Source organism: Molossus molossus, unplaced genomic scaffold, assembly GCF_014108415.1.
Source record: "Molossus molossus isolate mMolMol1 unplaced genomic scaffold, mMolMol1.p scaffold_m16_p_16, whole genome shotgun sequence".
Taxonomy (NCBI): Eukaryota; Metazoa; Chordata; class Mammalia; order Chiroptera; family Molossidae; genus Molossus; species Molossus molossus.
The window spans coordinates 29,355,662-29,371,853 of NW_023425351.1; positions in this window are offsets into that span (position 1 = coordinate 29,355,662).

Here is a 16,192-nt window from a genome sequence, read left to right on the forward strand (position 1 = left end):
TGGGGCATGATGACCAATAAGAACGTTGGCCTCCATTCCTGGCCCTTCCCAGGGTTTGTAATTACAGCAGATCCGCAGAGAGCTCCCCAACCCCCTGGCCGGCCAGGCGGACACCAGCTGTTTGCACACAGACCCGGAGGACCGCGACGCCGGCACACAGCAAGCCGTGTTCTCCTATCAGCATCTTGCTCGCCGCGCTGCTCACCACCCTGTTAACACAAGTCACAGGAGGCAAAGTGGCTTCCCTGTGTGTGTTTCTCCTCTCCACTCCCTTAAAAAAAAAAAAAAAAGTAGAGTTTTAAATTTCACGTTCTGTGATCTAAGTTCCCATTTCCCACTCACAAACAAATGACATCTGGCCACTCTCAACAATAAACTTGGAAAGATGAGACATTTCCTGTTAGTTCTCCATGTAACCCCTGCTTAAACTTTCAAATTCCTGAAAGAATTGCCTTAAAAATAAATGGATCATTAAAAAGTGAGGGAAAGTGGGGGTTGGGGGTGGGAGGGGAACCTGCCACAGGAGCCCTTTGACAGTTAATGCTGATAAGTTTTTACCAGTATTTCAGCATTATATTATTATTATTATTTTACCATCTGAAAGATCGAAGCAGATTTGTTATCCTGCACAGCCCACCTTATGGAAATAACGATTGGAAAAAACTTCCACCGGGCTGCTGGCTCAAACCTCACAGCTCATTGCCCAATTCCTCTAAGTGGAGGCAGAAAATACTATCTTAAACTACTCATCTGTTTCTTAGTACTCTGCTTATCTATCCACTTAATTCCGAAGAAATCGCATATGGCTTCCAACCTGAACAGTTACACAATGCTTTTCACACCTTTAAGACCCGTATTTCCAAACATGGACTTTCTTCCTCATGTTCAGCTGTCAGCTGGGCATTTCTTCCCGGTGGCCTGGCCCTGACTCACATTCAGCAGTGCCGAGGACCACTTACTCCCTGCCGACCACCCAAAGCCAGCTCCCTCTCCCACACTTCCTCTTTCTCCAGGACCCGCCTGAAGCTGTGGCATCATCATGAGGGCCTGAGCTCTTGCCCCACTCTGCCCATAGATACTCAGCCCATCGTATCACGTGACACGTGATCCTAAAACCACCAACCTTCTCTGTGCGATTTTCATCTCATGCTTGACAAGTCCTAATGAGAACCCCCCAGGCACTTCCTGTCCCCACCCATCCACTCGAATCTATCATTTTCCTGCTCAAATCGTTCAATGTATTCTCAATGCTTACACGCTGCCTGGGCTTCATGGGTACCAGCGGGGCAGCCGCACAGGGCCCTGCACTCAGGAGGGCCCTGCACCGGGTTCCAGGCTCTGCCTCACTGTCTTGAAACTCTTCATTGTTTTGGAACAAGGGACACCACGTTTTTATTTTGCCTTGGGCCCTGCAAATTAGGTAAACACTCCTGCTTTTATGCTAAGTCCAGATTCCTCAGTTTGGCCTTTAGAACTATTGACATTTGGCTGGCTCCTCTCTCTAATGATTAGATCTTGACGTCCACCCTCCATGCCAGCTGTTGGCATGGATGGTCTGTTGTAACTGGAATACATTGTGCTCATTTCTGCCTCCACTTCTCTGTTCATCGAATTCCTCTCTCCTACGACTCTACCTTCTCTCCTCCTCTTCCTTCTCTCTCTCTCCCTCTCTCTCTCTCGCTCATTTCAATCCTACTTGTATTTCCATATCTCCTCCCTCATAATCTCTCCCTACACTCTATTCCTCTGGCAATGATGATCAGCCTCATCTAACTCTTATACGCTTCTTTTTCTTACCTTATGCTTTGACTTGCTGATCCTTGTCCTCCCAACCAGTCACTTAGGTTTGGGGAGCCTGTCTGATGTCACTGTCACCCCTACAATGCCTCAAGGGGTGCGCAGTCATAACCGATTGACGAGCTATGTCTCCCCTGTCTCTAGTGTGTTAGAATGTCTCTGTTTTATAAGCGAGTAACAGATGCAAAGTGGGTTAAAATTCACTCGAGCCAAGTGTAGAAAGCTGGAAACTGTTTTGGAATACCTCTGAATTTAATAAATATTTACTGAATGCCTACTTAGTACCAGGTCCTGTTCTGCTCTAACCTGTAGACAGGCGGCTGGCAGAGTGGTCGCTAGCTATGTGGGTGCCACAGACAGTCCCCATGGATGTTCTGCTAGTGGGCCCGCAGAGGCAGGCTGTCCCCTATTCAGTGCTGGCTTTAGGTTTATGGGGAACTTTCTTCACCTCCCAGGGAAGGTCGCAGCCGTCACAGCCATGTCTGCCCCAGGGTCTTGGTCCCCTAATAAGGCCAGGTCTCAGCTCTCATCTCTCCGGTTCTTCAAACACACCTGGGTTTCTGCAGTCAGCTCTCCACCTGGGCTGTTGTTTACAGGAATAATGGCAGAGGAAGGGTAGGCACTCACCCTTACCCTCCTTGCTTCCTCCTTTATTCCTCACTAACTCAGAAAATCTAATTCACAAGGATTTTGTCTAAAGCAATGGTTTCTGTTCTGAGTTCCCCCAAAACCTCACCTTTCCAATCCTTCATTCCCTTGGCAATGAACGCCTCTCCGTGGCTGCCTCTTTGGGGTGGAGCAGGGTTACGGGTAGAAGAAAATATTGGGGCACTCACAGGTTAATATTTTAAAATTAGATAGCATCACCCATTCTGCCATTTGATAAATAGGAATAGAGCACCTTCCACAGGAGGTGCTGTGCTGGGTTCCGGACCAACCACAGACCCAGAAGACGGGCAGCCCCGCCCCGTGGGTGGGCGCAGGTTGCCAAGCTTCCAGTCGAGGGGGGACTTACAGAGCCCTCCCACACTAAGGAAACTCTTAGCTCTTTTGAAAACTGCTGTCCCAAAGGAAAGTGACTTCTTAGACCCCGAACAAGAACTATTCGACATTTTCCTATGAATACAGATAAAAGGAGCACACAGCTCCTGTAGGAACAAAGGCACCCTGGCGGCTACACACTTACAAACACGCACACACAAATGTATGTTAAATAAAATACCATGATTTCTTTTATTTTTTTAATTTGTTTTTTGTTTTTCCTTTATCGATTTTAGAGAAAGAAGAAGGGAGAGGGAGAGAGAGATAGAAACATCGATGAGAGAGAACATTGACTGGCCGCCTCCAGCATGCCCCCCACTGGGGATCGGGCCCACAACCTGGGCATGTGCCCTGACCGGGAATCAAACCGGCGACCTATGGTGCATGGGTCGTCGCTCAACCACTGAGCCACACAGGCCGAACTTCCATGATTTCTTTGACCAACGACATTCTTTTTCCTTAAAGTCTCCTCCCTTAGAGTTCACTATGCGTCGAGCGTTGGAAAGGGATGTGGGTGCCTTTACTTCCCGTGTGCCCTTTTGGCAGTAAAGGGCCGGAGGACAGGGGTTCCCGGTGGCCTCTCCCAGGCAGGTGTGCTCTGCTCCCCAGGTGTCCGGTCCTGTGGGCAGCCGGGGGGGGGGGGGGGGGGGGGGGCTGGGTGTCAGCTCGGAGGAGAAGCAAACATTGAGCCAGAAGGGAAAGGGAGCCAAGTTCCGCAGCCTGGGGGTCAGGCCAGGAAGCTGCTCGGCGGTCAGTGGGAGCGGTGTCCACTCCCTTCCGCAGAGGGTGCTGAGGACGCGGCCCAGGGGGAGCGAAGGGAGCGAGGAGACGCACAGGGCCGCGGCACTGTGGGAAGAGCGGAAAAGCGGATTGCGAAACTCCCCGATGACCCAGGGCCGAAAAGAGGGATTTACTTTCCGAAGGCCACAGAAACGCCTCCGGAAAACACTAATTTTTTATTCAGATTTATTTATGATCGCAAAGGAAAGGCATGTTGATTTCTGGTTCTCTGGTGAAGTGTTTTTGATGATGGGATTTTTTATGAAAAGATAATATGTCATTTATTAAGCTGCTTGTAGGAAAATAAATATTTGGAGAAGACTGCATTTTTCTCAAGAACTTCTCACCAGACCAAACTCAGAGCCCGGTCACAGGGAAGGCAGAGGCACTGGTACAGCTGGTGCTTGCGGAGTGCCCTCGGGGTCCTGGGCGGGGCGGGGCCTGAGGGTAGACGCAGGCGACACCAGCCTGGGTCCCCAGGGCGGGAGACAAACACTCCGACCGGGAGAGGACAGAGGAAGGGGTGGTGGAATTCCTGCGATGGCTTACTGGATTTGAGCCTCTCAACTCTCCAGCGGCTCCCACTTTGCTCTGAATTGAAGCCAATTCTCTCAGAGGCCTTCAGGGCCCTACTGCATCTGGCCTGGCCCCTTTCCTCTGGTCCCCGCTCTCTGCTGTTCCTGCCTCCACACCAACCACCTCGTCTCTCCAGCTGCTGCGCTTTCCGCCGGAACAGCTCCCAGAGAGCTGCTCAGGGTGGCCTCCTCCACGGGCTCCGCTCACTTCTCACCGCTCCCAGAGAGCTGCTCAGGGTGGCCTCCTCCACGGGCTCCGCTCACTTCTCACCGCTCCCAGAGAGCTGCTCAGGGTGGCTCCTCCGCGGGCTCCACTCACTTCTCCCCGCTCCCAGAGAGCTGCTCAGGGTGGCCTCCTCCGCGGGCTCCGCTCACTTCTCCCCGCTCCCAGAGAGCTGCTCAGGGTGGCCTCCCGCCACGGGCTCCGCTCACTTCTCACCGCTCCCAGAGAGCTGCTCAGGGTGGCCTCCTCCGCGGGCTCCGCTCACTTCTCCCCGCTCCCAGAGAGCTGCTCAGGGTGGCTCCTCCGCGGGCTCCACTCACTTCTCACCGCTCCCAGAGAGCTGCTCAGGGTGGCCTCCTCCGCGGGCTCCACTCACTTCTCACCGCTCCCAGAGAGCTGCTCAGGGTGGCTCCTCCGCGGGCTCCGCTCACTTCTCCCCGCTCCCAGAGAGCTGCTCAGGGTGGCTCCTCCGCGGGCTCCGCTCACTTCTCCCCGCTCCCAGATAGCTGCTCAGGGTGGCCTCCTCCGCGGGCTCCGCTCACTTCTCACCGCTCCCAGAGAGCTGCTCAGGGTGGCTTCCTCCGCGGGCTCCACTCACTTCTCGTGGCTCCCAGATAGCTGCTCAGGGTGGCTCCTCCGCGGGCTCCACTCACTTCTCCCCGCTCCCAGATAGCTGCTCAGGGTGGCCTCCTCCGCGGGCTCCGCTCACTTCTCCCCGCTCCCAGAGAGCTGCTCAGGGTGGCTCCTCCGCGGGCTCCGCTCACTTCTCCCCGCTCCCAGATAGCTGCTCAGGGTGGCCTCCTCCGCGGGCTCCGCTCACTTCTCACCGGCTCTAGGGCTCCCCTCCGCCCCACACACTCCGTAGTCTTCCCTGCATCAGAAACTCCCCAAAGCACACGGGGAACCCTCAGCGGTCCAAGGGCCCCACTTTGAGAATGGCTGCATTCGGAATTCATGGGAGGCTCACGGTCATCCAGCTCCCCAGCCTGTGCCCTACAGATGCTGTGTTAGTGGATCTGGAGAAGACCCTAGAACGCTGCGTTTTAAAAAGCAGCTCCAGCCCTGGCCGGTTTGGCTCGGCGGTTAGAGCGTCAGCCCATGGACCGGAGATGCCCGGGCCCGGTTCTTGTTAAGGGCACGTACCTCGGTTGCAGTTTGTCCCCAGACCCGGTTGGGGTCGTGTGGGTGGCAGCCAGTGGATGTGTCTCTCTCACATTAATATTTCTCTCTCTCTCTCTCTCTCTCTCTCTCTCTCCCTTCAGCTCTATCTAAAGATAAATGTAAAAATGTCCTCAGGTGAGGATTAAAAAAATAAATAAATAAAATAAAAAGGAGCTCCATCATGTGGTCCAAGACCACCCTTTGCCAAAAAAACCAGAAGATTTTTGGCAAAGCCATTGGAAGATTTCAAATGGAGAGTGACAAGATGAGATGAGGCCCATAGGGAGGCCTGGGGGCCACAGTCCTAATTTCCAAGAGATGGTAGGTGTCTAAATTAAGGGTCAGCAGCTACATCCTGTGGGCAAAATCCTGCCCTCCACCTATTTTGTAAATAAAGTTTTATTGGAACACAGCCACACCCATGCTCTTACGTAATGGACTCTGGCTACGTCGGTGCTGGAGTGGCAGGGCTGCGTGGTTTCCACGGGACTGGCAAAGCAAAACCTATTTACTTTCTGACCCTTTTTAGAAAAAATTTGCCAACCCCTGGTCCAACGGAGAGCAGAGGGAAAAGGTGACCACTGTTTAGAAATAAGGTCAGGTGAGTGGATGGGGTGAGACAAGAGTGGGCAGGGAGGCGCTGAGCCCCAAGGCTGAGCCCTGGGTCTCGAGCTCAGCCACCAGGTGAAGGTGGTGCCACCCACTAAGGTACATGTTGCTGGAAGAAGCCCAGAGTTTACTCGAGGATAGTGACTCTATTTTTGGACTATGTATTCCATATAGTCTTCAGGCTTAAGTCACAGTTTTATTGAGATTTTCTGTAGTTTGTCCCCATCGGGTTGGTATTTTCCTTTCTGAAATGAGACTAGTGGCTTTATCAGAGGAACCCCAGGAATGAATCTAAAATGCTTTCTTTCACTGATTCCATGAATAGGAACAATTATTTCCACTTTACAGATCAGAAAAATGAGGCTTGCAGGTTAAAGAATGTGCCCAAGGACAATCTCTGATTCCAGAGTTCTTTTTTAAATTTTTTGTTTCCCATTCTTTATTCAGACAGAGCGGGAGGGAGAGAGAGAGAAACATCGACATGAAAGGGACACATTGAGTGGCTGCCACCCGCACGACCAACCAGGGCTGGGGACAAACTGCAACCGAGGTACATGCCCTTAGCAGGAACCAAACCCGGGTCTCTCCGGACCGCAGGCCGATGCTCTAACCGCCGAGCCAAACCGGCCAGGGCTGATTCCAGAGTTCTTAACATTGCTCTTTGCAAACTTGAGCTCTACTGCGTCTTTGTATGGTTTGCAAAAGTGGTTTTAAAAGACCACTCCTAGTGACAGGTAATGGAGGATCCCCTTCTCTGTGCGTCTTACCCAGAGCTTGTCTTACCCTTTGCTTCCTGTTTCTAAGTCAGTTTCTGATCCATAACAAAACATTACACTTAATCCCATCTACAGTAACCGAATATTTATTTGTATTACTGGTTGTTGTGGAGTCCGGCCAAGGTTTTTGGTGAGCTAAGTAAAATAAATTACATCCACGGGTAATTTGTTCACACTGATTGAAACTTTCACACCTGGAGTAGGCGACCCAAGGTGAATCCATGGTGCCTGCCTGTACCCTGGCAGAGGGGCCCAAGTGCCCCATGCTGGTGATGATCCCACTGACTTTGAGCACAAGCTCCACTATTGTCACATTAAAGTTTGACTTTATTTCATAGCCAAGAGGAGGGGAATGGAATCCTCATTCCCTGTCTCCCCCTCCCCCAAACCCCCAGCTCACAAGCACAGCAAAGCTGCTACCAGACAGTCACAAAGAAAGAGAACAGTTTATTTACCAGTTTTCTTCAAGAAAGACAATGCCATAATCTCTTGCTAACCTGGGATTACTTTCTTACAAAAGGTTGACAACGGAAAAGAAGGAGAGTGTAGCAGTGGGAAAAACAGTAAAATATATATATTTAAATATGATTTTATTGATTTTGTTTTTTTAGAGAACAAGGAAGGAAGAGAGAGATAGAAACATCAATGTGAGAGAGCAACATTGATCAGCTGCCTCCTGCATGCCCCCTCTGGGGATTGATCCCAAAACTCAGGCTTTTGCCCTGACCGGGAATCGAACCAGGACCCCTCAGTCCATGGGACAACACTCAATCCACTGAGCCACACCAGCCGGGCAACAGTAACACATTTTTATTTATTTATTTTTTAATCCTCACCCGAGGACATTTTTCCATTTTTTGTTCAGATAGAGCGGGACGGAGAGAGAGAGAGAGAGACATCGATGTGAAAGGGACACATCAAGTGGCTGCCACCCTCACGACCCAACCAGGGCCGGGGACAAACTGCAACCGAGGTACATGCCCTTAGTGGGAACCGAACCTGGATCTTTCTGGACCACAGGCCAATGCTCTAACTGCTGAGCCAAACCGGCCAGGACGTAAAACATTTCTGAAAATTCAAAAACACAGTGAATGGTTGTTCCAGAAAATATCCACTCTCAAATTTGTTACTGTTAACCTATTCCACTACATAGCTCTTCCCTCATCTCAACCTTCCCTGGCTTCTCACTGCAAGTAAAATAAAACTGAACTCCATACGGGACCGCAGTCCCCCAGTGATGTGGTCTCATCTCCATACTGGCTTCCGTGGGATCCTCAAGGCAACAGTCCTGTCCACCTGCAGGCCTTTGACCTCAGATGTCTCCCTGCTCCCCATCCTCCAGCTCTGGGCTCCATTTGGACTCAAAGAGGCTGCCCAGTCACTCTCTCCGCATCCTGGGCTCACCTCCTTACTGCCGCTATGATGACCAGCAGGACTCGTTGACACATTTGTTTAGCTGTCTGATTTTGTCTGCTAGACTGGAATGCAAATTCCATCTAGTTAGAAGCTGTGTTTGTTTTTTCAGTGATCTGTCTTCAATGCATAGAATAACACTGGGCATACAGTAGGCATTCAAAACCAGTAGTTAGCCCTGGCCAGCTTGGCTCAGCGGTAGAGCATTGGCCTGCAGTCCACAGAGACCCGGGTTAGGTTCCCGCTAAGGGCACATACCTCAGTTGCAGTTTGTCCTGGCCCCGGTTAGGGTCGTGCAGGAGGCAGCCACTCGATGTGTCCCTTTTACGTCAATTTTTTTATCTCTCTCTCTACCTCTCTCTCCCTCCCACTCTACCTGAACAAAAATGGAAAAATGTCCTCTGGTGAGGATAAAAAAACAAAACAAAACAAAAAACCAATAGTTAAATGAACAACTGGGCTTTTCTTCCCCACGTCTTCAAAATGTTACATAGCCTCTACAGCTTTCAAAGGTTTTTAGAACCAGCCCTTTCTACCTTGCAGTTTTACATCTTTGCACTTATGTGTTTATTTTGTCGCATTTTCACAAGTTTTTGGAAATGACTATGTAATATTCCCCAAATTAACCATAAATTTAAAGTAATTTTAATCAAAATCCCAACATGATTTTTTATAACACTTGACAAACTGATTGTAAAGTTCACACAGAGGAGTAAATGTTGAAGAATTACCCAGGTGCCCTGGCCAGGTACTTTAGTAGGTTAGAGCATCATCAGGATAGACCAAGGTTACAGGTTTCATTCCCATCAGGGCACATACAAGAATCAACCAATGAATACATAAATAAGTGGAACAACAAATTGATGTTTTTCTCTCTCTCTCTCTCAAATCAATCAATCTAAAAATTAAAAAAAAAATTATCAAGGTAATTTGAAAAAGTCCCAAAGGGAAGAGGAGTAAATAAAATCTGCTCCCTGAGAGATGGAGACATATTACACAACTAAGGTGATTAAAACAACCCCTCTTTGCTTCCCAGAGGTCAGGGGTAGGGCTGAAAGTTCCAACCCTTTAATCATTTGCTTGGTTTCCCTGGCAACCAGCCCTCATTCTTAGGTTACCTGGTGGCTTTTCAAAAGTCACCTTACTAACACAACAGACATCTTTATCATTCTCATTGCTTAGGAAATTTCAACGGTTTTAGCAGCTCTGTGCTAGAACCAAAAACAAGACCAAGCATGTACTTGTTACTATAGATCATAATATCACAGCAATGCTCAGAGTTCTTGGATGAATGTGTTCATCTACCTCATGTGAAATTAAAATTATTTAAAAACTTTTTGTTCTTGTTATTTAAGAAAATAAACTGGTTCTCATTGAGTTAGGTACAAAAATTGATAGTAAGCCATTAAAAAATTTGACATTGCCCAACATTCAAGCTCATGATTAGTGAGCTCACCTCAATAAAGAGGGTGTAGGCCAGTTGTTGACCTGAGTGAATGTTCTCCAGCTGGTGGCCGAGGGATTCCAAGTGAGAGAAAGATTCAAGATGTTGCTGATGTGAAGACAGAGGCAGCCACCTGAGAAAGAATGTGAGTGGCCTCACTCAGTTGGTGTGGCTCAGTGGTTGAGCATCGACCCAGGCACCAAGAGGTCACCAGTTTGATTCCTGGTCAGGGCACATGCCCAGGTTGTGGGCCCGATCCCCAGTGAGGGGCATGCAGGGGCAGCCGGTTGATGATCTCTCTCATTGATGTTTCTATCCCTCTCTCCCTCTAAAATCAATAAAGAGACAATCTGGGAGAAAGATGGCGGCAGGCAGGACTGGAGGGAGGGTGAGTGTGTGAGAGAGTGTGAGTGGATGTGAAGGTGGATGACCAAACCCGAGCAGTGCAAAGCCTTGGAGCAGAAAGTTCCTGTGCTGTGGACAGAGCAGCCAACTACCTCGGTAAGTGGCCCTTCAGGGCGCTTCTCCCTGCGCTGCAGGGAGGTCCCACCATTTTGGAAGGTCCCACCAGCATACCTGGCACCATTGGACCAATGGACACTCCGTGTCAACACAGACCAGTGCACAGTAGTGGAGCTGCCAAGGTGCCGGTACAGAAGCCGAAGACGGCTGGGAGCTCAGCACCATCCCCCATAGTAGCAGCCTGATCAGAGTCGATATATACCCCCAGCACCAGAGGCTGGGGAGCAGACATCCATCCCCAGGCAACAGAAGCACAGACCAGCAGCTGAGACCCATCCCCCAAAACTACAGCAAAGGCTGAGCAGGAGTTGAACCCCACTGGGCAGCAGCACTCCCCAGCCGCCAGCGGCAGGACCTGGGGCTCCACAGAGGCCTGTGCGACCCAGCAGCCCACAGGAGTGGTGGGAAGCTGGAGCCCGAGAGGGACTGGTGCAATCCAGCTGCCCGCCCGTGGGACCTGCGGGGTGTGAAGGCACCAGAGAAGCCTGTGCGACCCAGCAGCCCACAAGATAGGCGTAGAGCCAGGTCTCCAAAGGAAGTGTGTGATCCAGTTACCTGCGGGACCTGTGGGGTGCTGAGGCACCAGAGAGGACTGTGCGACCCAGCTGCACATAAGATAGGCGTAGAGCCAGGTCTCCAAAGGGACTGTGTGATCCAGCTGCTCACGGTATGGGCAGGGAGTGCGGTTCCAACAGGGCCTGAGCTATACAGCTACAGGTGGCACCAGCTACCAGCTGGGAACACAGCTCCAGAGGGGCCCACGTGATCCAGCAGCACCACCTACAGGACACACTACCAGCCCCCAGTAGTCAATCCGCCAGGATCCACAGCAGACAACAGATAATATGCAACAAAACAGTCTGGGAGGCACAGTAGCCTTATTTGATATACATTGAGCTGTATACACATCCAAACATCCCTCAGCAGATATAGAGCTAACAGACAGCTAAAATGGGGAGACAAAGAAACAATACCCAAAAGAAATAAAAAGAGGAATCACCAGAAAAGGAACTACAGGAAATGGAAGACAGCAACTTGTCAGATAAAGAATTCAAAGCAATGATTTTAAGGATGTTCAAACGATTTGGTGAGAACTACAAGCAACTTAGTAAGAATTATGAAGAGCTCACTGGGAACTACTTCAGCTTAAGAAAAAGAGGTAGAAGCTACACATAAAGAGGTAGAAGCTATGCATAAAAATCAAAAGGAAATAAAGAATGACATAGCTGTTATGAAAAATACCTTAGAAGGGTTTAATAGTAGATTAGAAGAAGCTGAAGACCGAATCAGCAACTTAGAAGACAAGGTAGAGAAAAACACTCAAACAGAGCAGCAAATAGAAAAAAAAAATTAAAAAGCAGGAGGAAAGTTTAAGGGAGCTGTGGGATAATACAAAATGTAACAACATTCACATTATAGGGATACTGGAAGGAGAAGAATCAGAGAAAGGAATAGAGAACCTGTTTGAAGAAATAATGACAGAAAAGTTCCCTAAACTGGTGAAGGAAAAAGCCACACAAGTCCAGGAAACACAGGGATTCCCAAGCAAGATGAACCCCAGAAGACCCACAGCTAGACACATCATAATAAAAATGGCAAACATTAAAGACAGAGAAAGAATATTAAAGGAAGCAAGAGAGAGACAGAAAGTTACCTACAAGGGAGTTCCCATTAGACTGTCAGCTGATTTCTCAATAGAAATGCTGCAGGCCAGAAGGGAGTGGAATGAAGTGTACAAGTAGTGCAAGGCAAGGGTCTGAATCCAAGACTACTCTATCCAGCAAGGCTATCATTCAAAATTGAAGGAAAAATAAAGAGCTTCACGGATTTAAAAAAAAAAAAAAAAAAGCTAAAGGAATTTACCACCACCAAATCAGCACTGCAAGAAATGCTGACGGGACTGTTGGAAGAAGAAGTAAGAGAGAGAGAGAGAGAAGGAGCACACACATAAAATTAAAATGGCAACTATTAACTATCTATCCATAATTACCTTAAATGTAAATAGCTTAACTGCTCCAATCAAAAGACATAGGGTAGATGATTGGATAAGAAAACATAACCCATATATATGCTGTCTACAAGAGACCCACCTCACAACAAAAGACTTACACAGGATGAAAGTAAAGGAATGGAAAAAATTTTCCAAGCAAATGGAAATGAAAAAAAAAAAAAGCTTGTATAGCAATACTCATATCTGACAAGACAGACTTCAAAACAAGGGCCATAATAAGAGACAGAGAAGGTCACTACATAATATTAAAAGGAGCAATCTTACAAGAGGATATAACCCTGGTAAGCATATACGCACCAAATACGGGAGCACCAAAATATATTTAAAAACTTCTGGAGGACTTCAAGGGAGAGATCAATAGCAACATGATCATAGTGGGTGACTTTAACACACCACTGACACCACTGGATAGATCTTCTAGACAGCCCTGGCCTGTTTGGCTCAGCGGTTAGAGTGTTAGCCTGCGGTCCAGAGAGACCTGGGTTCAGTTCCTGCTAAGGGCACGTACCTCAGTTGCAGTTTGTCCCCGGCCCTGATTGGGTTGTGTAGGTGGCAACCACTTGATGTGTCCCTTTCATGTCGATGTTTCTCTCTCTCTCTCTCCCTCCCACTCTATCTGAACAAAAAAATGGAAAAATGTCCTTGAGTGAGGATAAAGAAAAAAAAAGACACCTTCTAGACAAAAAATGAACAAGGACATAGAGTCCTTGCAAGACAAACTAGATCATTTGGACTTAATTGATATTTACAGGACATTTCACCCCAAAGCTGCAGAACATACATTCTTCTCAAGTGCACATGGGTCATTCTCAAAGATAGACCACATGGTAGGACACAAAGCAAGTCTCTACAAATTCAAGAAAATTCAAATCATATCAAGCATCTTCTCAGATCACAGTGGCATGAAACTAGAACTCAATTACAATAAAAGCGCACAAAAACATTCTAACACTTGAAGGCTCAATAGCATTATAATAAGCAATGAATGGGTTACTAACAAGATCAAGGAAGAAATTAAAAACTTCCTGGAAACCAATGAAACGAACACACAACAACACAAAATCTATGGGACACAGCGAAAGCAGTCCTGAGAGGGAAGTTCATAGCATTACAGGCCTACCTCAAGAAACAAGAAAAATTCCTAATTGACTTTCTAACCCTACAACTTAATGAACTAGAAAGTAAACAAAAAGAAAAACCCAGACCTATTAGGAGGAAGGAAATAGTAAAGGTCAGAGCAGAAATAAATGACATAGAGACTGAAAAAACAATTCAAAAGATCAATGAAACCAAAAGCTGGTTCTTTGAAATGATAAACAAGATCGATGGACCTTTAGCCATACTCACCAAGAAACAAAAAGAGAGAAACCAAATAAACAAAATCAGAAATGAAAGAGGAGAAGTAACAACTAACACCACAGAAATACAAAGGATCATTGAAACATACTATGAACACTTATACGCCAACAAATTGAACAATCTAGAAGAAATGGCAAATTTCTAGAAACACATAGCCTCCCAAAACTGAACTAGGAAGAGATAGAAAACTTGACAGACCAATAATAACAGAGGAAATTGAAGAGGTAATCAAAAAACTCCCAGCAAACAAATGCCCAGGACCAGATGGCTTCACGGGGGAGTTTTACCTAACATTTAAAGAAGATCTAATACCCATTCTCCTTAAACTATTCACAAAAATCCAAGATGATGGAACACTTCCAAACTCATTTTATGAGGCCAGCATAATCCTAATTCCAAAACCAGAAAAAGACACTACAAAGAAGGAAAACTACAGACCAATATCCCTGATGAACACAGATGCCAAAATCCTTAACAAAATATTAGCAAATTGGATCCAGCAATACATCAAAAAAAATTATTCATTATGACCAAGTGGGTTTCATCCCAGGCATGCAAGGATGGTACAATATTTGCAAATCAATCAATGTGATACACCACATAAACAAAAGGAAAGATAAAAACCATATGATCATATCAATAGATGCTGAAAAAGCATTCGACAAAATCCAGCACCCATTTTTGATTTAAAAAAAAGCTCAGCAATGTGGGAATAGAGGGATCATATCTCAACATAATAAAGGCCATATATGAAAAACTTACAGCCAACATCATACTCAATGGGCAAAAACTAAAAGCATTCCCCCTTAAGAATGGGAACAAGACAGGGATGCCCATTTTTGCCACTCTTATTTAACATAGTACTGGAAGTCTTAGCCACAGCAATTAGACATGAAGAAAAAATAAATGGGATCCAAATTGGAAAGGAGGAAGTGAAACCGTCATTATTTGCAAATGACATGATATTGTACATAGAAAACCCTAAAGACTCCATCAAATATCGACTAGACTTAATAAACGAATTTGGCAAAGTAGCAGGATACAAAATTAACATCAAGAAATTGACAGCATTCTTATACACCAATGATGAAAACACAGAAAGAGAAACTAAAAAGACAGCCCCATTTACCATTGCAGCAAAAAAATTAAGATACCTAGGAATAAACTTAACCAAAGAAGTAAAGGATCTCTTCACAGAAAACTACAGGTCATTGAAAAAAGAACTAGAGAAAAATATAAAAAAGTGGAAGCATATACCTTGTTCATGGATTGGAAGAATTACCATCATTAAAATGTCCATACTACACAAAGCAATCTGTAGATTCAATGCAATCCCCATTAAAATACCAACGACATACTTCACAGAATTAGAACAAATACTCCAAAAGTTTATATGGAACCAAAACAGACCCTGAATAGCCACAGAAATCTTGAAAAACAAGAACAAAGTAGGAGGGATCACATTACCAGATTTCGGGTTATATTACAAAGCCACTGTAATCAAAACAGCCTGATACTGGCACAAGAACAGGCAGATAGATCAATGGAACAGAATAGAACACCCAGAAATGGACCCAAGAAAATATGCTCAATTAATATCTGACAAAGGTGGCAACAGCATATAGTATAGTCAAGACAGTCTTTTCAATAAATGGTGTTGGGAAAATTGAACAGCTACCTCAAAAAATGAAGCTAGAATACGAACTTACACCATACACAAGAATAAACTCAAAATGGATAAAAGACTTAAAAATCCATAAAAATTCTAGAAGAAAATGTAGGCAACAAAATCTCAGACATCAGATGCAGCAGAATTTTTACTGATACACCTAAAGCAACAGAAACAAAGGGAAAAAATGAACACATGGGACTACTTCAAACTGAAAAGCTTCTGCACAGCTAAAGAAACAACCATCAAAAGGAAAAGGGATCGTAATATCTGGAAGACCAAAATCGCCGATGATGCATCAGATAAGGCTTAATTTCCAAAATATATAGAGTGCTCATACAACTCAACATAAGGAAGACAAAGAACCCAATTAAAAAATGAGCAGAGGACCTAAATAGACACCTCTACAAAAAGGACATACAAATGGCCAAGAGACATATGAAGAAATCCTCAACATCATTAATCATCTGAGAGATGCAAATTAAAACAACAATGAGGTATCACCTCACACCTGTCAGAATAGCCGCCATCAACAAATCATCAAACAACAAGTGTTGGTGAGGGTGTGGAGAAAAGGGGACTCTAGTACACTGCTGGTGGGAATGCAGTCTGGTGCAGCCACTGTGGAAAACACTATGGTGTTGCCTCAAAAATTTAAAAATTGAACTGCCATTTGACCCAGTGATCTCACTTCTAGGAATATACCCTAGAAGCCGGAAACACCAATCAGAAAGAATATATGTACCCCTATATTCATAGCAGCACTATTTACAATAGCTAAGATCTGGAAAGAGCCCAAGTGTCCATCAATA